This window comes from Bison bison, unplaced genomic scaffold (assembly GCF_000754665.1).
Source record: "Bison bison bison isolate TAMUID 2011002044 unplaced genomic scaffold, Bison_UMD1.0 scf7180017864456, whole genome shotgun sequence".
Lineage (NCBI taxonomy): Eukaryota > Metazoa > Chordata > Mammalia > Artiodactyla > Bovidae > Bison > Bison bison.
This window is the reverse complement of record NW_011495018.1, coordinates 10,238,914-10,245,017: the sequence shown is the minus strand read 5'-3', so window position 1 is coordinate 10,245,017 and position 6,104 is coordinate 10,238,914.

Here is a 6,104-nt window from a genome sequence, read left to right as displayed (position 1 = left end):
CTTTGTAGGCAAAGTAATGTCTCTGCTTTTTTAACAGTCTCTCTAGGTTTGTCATAACTTTGCTTCCAAGGAGCAAGCACCTTTTAATTTCATGGCTGCAGTCACCGTCCACAGGGATTTGGACCATCATGCGTAGCCTGAATCAATCGTGGTGGTCCATAATGGCTTTGCAGGTAATTGATTAGCTGGAAGCCTGTGATGAAATTCCTATCAACGACATGTGAGAACTTCTGGGAAAGGTTCCCACATTCCTAAGCAACACTTAAAAAGAAATAGCCTTTGATTCAACTGATCTTTGTCATTTCTAGACATGACATCAAGAATCCTGACAGTCATCTTGTTCCCATGAGAGAAGTGAGTATGGAGACAAATCCAACACTCCAGTACAGGCAGAACAGGGACAAAAAGAGTGGGGGTCCTGATGATATTGGTGAGCTGATGATTACATATCCCAACCATCACCCTGCACCTGGGCTCTTAAATAATAAGATAATAAATGTCCTTATCATTTAAATTAGGTTGGGTTGGGAACTTCAGACACTTGCTGCCAGATGCATTTTGACTGTTTCAGCCTCAGGAGTGTTTATCACTCCTCCTTTTGGTCATCTCCAAGCCATTCTTCATGCAGCAACCAGAATGATTGTTTTAAAAGAATAAATCTGATTATGCAATTGTCCTGCTCAGAACTCTTCAATGACTTCTCTTTCCACTTACAAAAAGTCAAGTCCCTTAATCTGATCTACTAAGCTATATCTATCATCAATAGCTGCACAACAAACTACCCCCAAATGTATTAGCTTGCAACAAATCTTTATTATATTGCAATTTCTGCTGGTCAAGAATTCAGGAGTGACTTGGCTGGGAGGTGTTGGCTCAGAGTGTCTCCTAAGGTTACTCAAGATGCCGAGGGGACTTGACCGGGACTGGAGGGTCTGCTTCTGAGATGGCACCCCCCACGGCTGCTAGCAGGAGATCTCAGCCACATGGACCTCTTAGGGCTGCTTTACTGGCTTCTGCTAGAGCAAATGACCCAAGTAAGAGTGAGGACGAAGCCCAGTGTGTGTTTCTGCCCTAATTTCGAGAATCATACACCATCCCTTCCCCACATTCTAGTCATTAAGGATACACTGTGCTGGAGGGAGGGAAATTCGTGTTCAGGTTTGGAAAGGATGAGTAGCAAAGAGCTTGTGGGGACATATTTAAATTCCCCTAAGGCTTTGCATGATGTGACTTATACCCACATTTCTGACCTCAGCTGACCTCACTTGTCTCCTGGATAAGCCACGTGCCAGGCCCACTGGTTCTCCTCGAGCTCAGACATACCACACACTTTTGTACATTCTGTTCCCTCTGCGTGCAGCATGCTCCTCCAATCCGGACCTGCCTGGGCCCTCCCCAGTCCCTACATGTCAGGCCAAATGTCACCTCTTCACCGGGGCCCAGTCTAAGTAAGCCACCTGTTATTTTTCTTTCATGGCTTCCTATATTTCCCCTTTTATTGTTGGTCGATGTTTTAAATCATTTGCTTTATTTTTTTTTTTTCACCTTTTTAAAGCTTCCAGGGAAGAAAATGATGATTTTACTCACCACAGTACCTCCAGAGGCTAGAAAAGTCCTTGGCACAGAACAGGCTCTGTACAAGCCTTGGTTGAGTAAGAAAACGAACAAACAAGTGTATCATCTCCGAACTCACACGCAGAGATGCCAGTTGTGAACTGGGCCCATAAACTCATGACGTGCCACCACTGGAAAGGACATTGAGTCTCAGTGCAATTGACAAGTGACAGCTGCTGCCTCATGCTCGGATTCTGTGTCAGAAAAGCAAGGCAGGCTGGCTAAAGGCACAGAGGGGCTTTCACCATCCACTCGGCATAAGTGCCCTGGACACAGGGCTTGGAGCCACCCGTCGAGGATGGGGCCCTGACGTGGCCCCGGCTTCCACCAGCCCCATCCTTCCTTCTATTCAGCCCTGTCCTTCTGCCTCTCTTGGGAGACCAGGACTCCCAGCAACATAACAGGGTTGGGGTGGAAAGAGACAAGCGGTGGCACTTTGCCACTAGGCTGTGAGGTCAAAGGGCACAGCACTTAGAGGGCTGAGAGAACAGTGTATTCTAGGGGGTGGCCTCTCACGAGGTAATTTTGGCAAGAGATAATCTACAGCCTTTTTCAAATGATCAAGGGCCCCATTATTCTCCCCGGTGTCAGAGGTGCTGAGATGTCTCCAAGTTCCCACAGTGTTACGTGAGCAGAAGGTCTGGCAGATGCGGGAATTTGGCAAGAAGCAGGGCAGACCCCCTTGACCTCCCCAGCCGGGGGGCCACCAAGAGGACCAATGAGGGGGGCATGTTCCTATCCATTGGCTGGGAGAGATCACATCTCATCCCAGGATGCCAAGGTCAAAGGTCAGCCTAGTTCTATAAAGAGTTCTATAAAGACTTCAGTTCTATAAAGACTAGTTCTATAAAGACTTCACAGGAATGCTATGTAGAGGAAAGTATGCTTCTGAAAAGAATTTATTTTATTTATTTACTTGGTTTCATAAAATGTGATTTTATTTTATGTTACCCTGCTGTTACATAGGGCATAACATTTTCACAAGACTTTTTTGGGACTACAGTCAATGATTAGCCACCTACGAGAGTGGACCACCATTGGAAAGAATTTATTTATTTATTTATTATTTTAATTTTTTTTTCTCTTTTTTTTAATTTTATTTTATTTTGTTTTTAAACTTTACATAATTGTATTAGTTTTGCCAAATATCAAAATGGATCCGCCACAGGTATACATGTGTTCCCCCATCCTGAACCCTCCTCCCTCCTCCCTCCCCATACCATCCGTCTGGGTCGTCCCAGTGCACTAGCCCCAAGCATCCAGTATCGTGCATCGAACCTGGACTGGCAACTCGTTTCTTACATGATATTTTACATGTTTCAATGCCTTTCTCCCAAATCTTCCCACCCTCTCCCTCTCCCACAGAGTCCATAAGACTGTTCTATACATCAGTGTCTCTTTTGCTGTCTCGTACACCGGGTTATTGTTACCATCTTTCTAAATTCCATATATATGTGTTAGTATACTGTATTTATGTTTTTCCTTCTGGCTTACTACACTCTGTATAATAGGCTCCAGTTTCATCCACCTCATTAGAACTGATTCAAATGTAGAATTTATTTTTTAAAAAAATAGAAGGAAAGCGTGTGTTTCAAATCAGACTGAAGGCACTGGGTTTCCAAAAGGTCTCACTTAGAATAGGGCTTTCTTTCAAGGGGATAGTCAGATGCCAGGTCGCTACAGTTGAGAGGCCAGACAGGGGAAGGCCAGGCAAATGTCAAGGTCAGACACAGAGAACAGACGTGTGGACACGAGGGAGTGGGGAGTGGGGGGGACTGGGAGACTGAGATCGACACATATGCACTACCACGTGTAAAATGAATAGCCATCTGGAAGCTGCTGCATGGCGCAAGAAGCTCAGCTTGGTGCTCTGTGATGACCCAAAAGGGTGGGATGGGGGTGGGAGGACAGAGGTCCAGGAGGGAGGGAATATTTTTATATATACGGCTGACTCACTTTGTTGTACAGCTGAAACACAATACTGTAAAGCAGTTGTATCCCAATAATACACAAACGTTGAAGCCCAACTAGAAAAATGAATACTTTATAACATTCTCTTTGTGGGCCTGTAATAAACTTCATTGCTTATATAACATAACCACACACACAGTTTCAACGAATCAAATCAATGTAATGCTCTAACTACAATATAAAGAGAGATCAAAAGTTATGTAATTTATAACAAAGTAACCTGTATTTCAATATGTAAGCGCTGAGTGCCTCTACCCTCAAGATGTAGTGAGTAACCATTGGCTTACATGATGAATATATTTGGATTTATGAGAAGTTGTTGTTAGTAGGCTTCCTTTATATTAATATTTAGCATCTAAAAATAAGAGGTTAACAAATATATTCATAAATATACAATGAATTGGCCTGAATGGAAGACTTATGCAGGGTGCATTCTGGGGGCCTCAGATACTATAGACAGTGTAGCCTTGGATGATGTGATTTTTAGAAAGGGTGAACAACCCTTGGGAGAGTTCTGAATAAAGCAAAGTACCACTGCCTCTCATTTTATTAGTTAATTGCATTTCTTGAAAATTCGGTATATATTAAAACCATGCACAAAATACTTTGTGTTTATATGTAAACTAGAGTTCACTTGTATTAATAACAACCAGACACAGTGTGTTACTAGCCCACATCCAAATTCTGTTTCAGAGAGTCTGTCCGAGAAGATCAGTCATTCAAGCAGGTGTGGAAGCAGAGGGGAACGGATCATTTGAATATTTCAGGTCAAAGGTAGGATGACTATTCCCATGGGAACCATACACTAGCAGGGAAGTAAGGCAGAAAGTGTCTCCTGGAGAAGTGGGGTCCTGAGACTGGAACCTGGACCTCACCTCCGCCACCACCCATGCACCCAAACACAGGGCTGGGACTGGCTCTGAGGGTTTGCATGTGTGCTGACCTCTTGGTCAAGGTCTATAGCTCCCAGTCCTAAGGGTTGGACAGTGGCAGGGACGGGAAGCTCAGAAAGGAAAAGGAACCAGCCAAGGGACTGGTGTTCAGTTTCATAGGTTAACCTCTCTGTGATGGCTCTCAAAGCCACTAACTGCCGCACCTTCAGAGGACGGCCCCTAGCCCAGTGCACACCATCTGGCCTGAGTCCATCTCTCCCCGTCCAACCCGCAGAGACAGGAGGATAAGAACAAAGCCCCACTCCCATCAGGCACAAAGGCATGCCTGGGGAGCAGGGGATTCTTTTGATAGAACCATAATTCATATGAGGGTCAGATTAATAATTAGGATTGTATCAAGGTAAAAGGGTTTTCAGAATCCAGTAAGGAGCTGAGGTCGTGGATGGCAAGAGGAAATAATGTTCAAAGGTGAAAAGCCAGGCATATGATAAAAACCAAACAATAAGCACAGGTAAGCTCATACTCGGGAGTGACGGGTAGGGGATGGGTCCCAGAGCAGAGCGCGTCAGGTCTGTGATCTAAGCATTGAGGCCACGGGAGGAGCTGGAAGGTGGAGATGGGGATTCCGTGTTGAATTCCGCCTGAGCATCATGCAGTAGCAAGCAGAACTGACCACGGCTTCTGTCACCTCCTTACCACACTCACACTCCAAAGAACAGATTCCCAAACTCAGTTTTTAGAGGATCAAAATCAGAGTACCTCGCTATGGTGGAAACATTAGAGCTTTCTAGAAACTGGCATCTAGGCTTCCCAAGTGGAACGAGTGGTAAAGAACTCACCCGCCAATGCAGGAGACGTGAGATGCGGGTCCATCCCTGGGTAAGGAAGATTCCCTGGAGAAGGAAATGACAGCCCACTCCAACATTCTTACTTTGGACAGAGAAGCGTGATGGGCTCCATGTCTATGGGGTCATGAAGAGTCAGACACGACTGAAGTGACTGAGCATGCACAAAACCAGAATCTAATCATACAAGAAATTATTATCCATTTCTGTGATCTAAAACATACTCTGCCAGCTTCTTTCACTAACTTTGGAAGCTATTTTACATGAAGGTAAATCAATCTACATCCCTAATTTTTTATAGTCATTGTTCTGAAGTAAAAAAGAATAATATGTCATTTTTAATGAACTGTTACTGGCTCCTTTTAGTGATCCAAAGCATAAAAGAACATGTTGTTACAGAGCCTCAAGAAGTTAAACTCCAGACAGAAATCTACTTCCAAAAAGTAGGAATGGGAAATAGAACAAGAGAGTGTTCTGGCTTGCCTGCTACTCCTGACAAACTCTTACATAAAGAAACAAATGTTTGAGAATACACGTGGTGGAGCAAGATGGGCAGTTTTGCCACCCCGTACCATACTTGAAATTTGTGCATTTTCCACCAGTTTGTGTATAATAACTGCTGTTGTTTTCTATTTCAGTGTTAAAACTCAGAAAAGAAAAGAAAATAAATGAACTGTATTTTAAGCAAAATCACCAGGTGATTTGTAATAACTTTTGAAGAAAGACTGATCCTTGAGTATGATTTAGTATCTATTTTATTAATCCTTAACTATTGCCCATC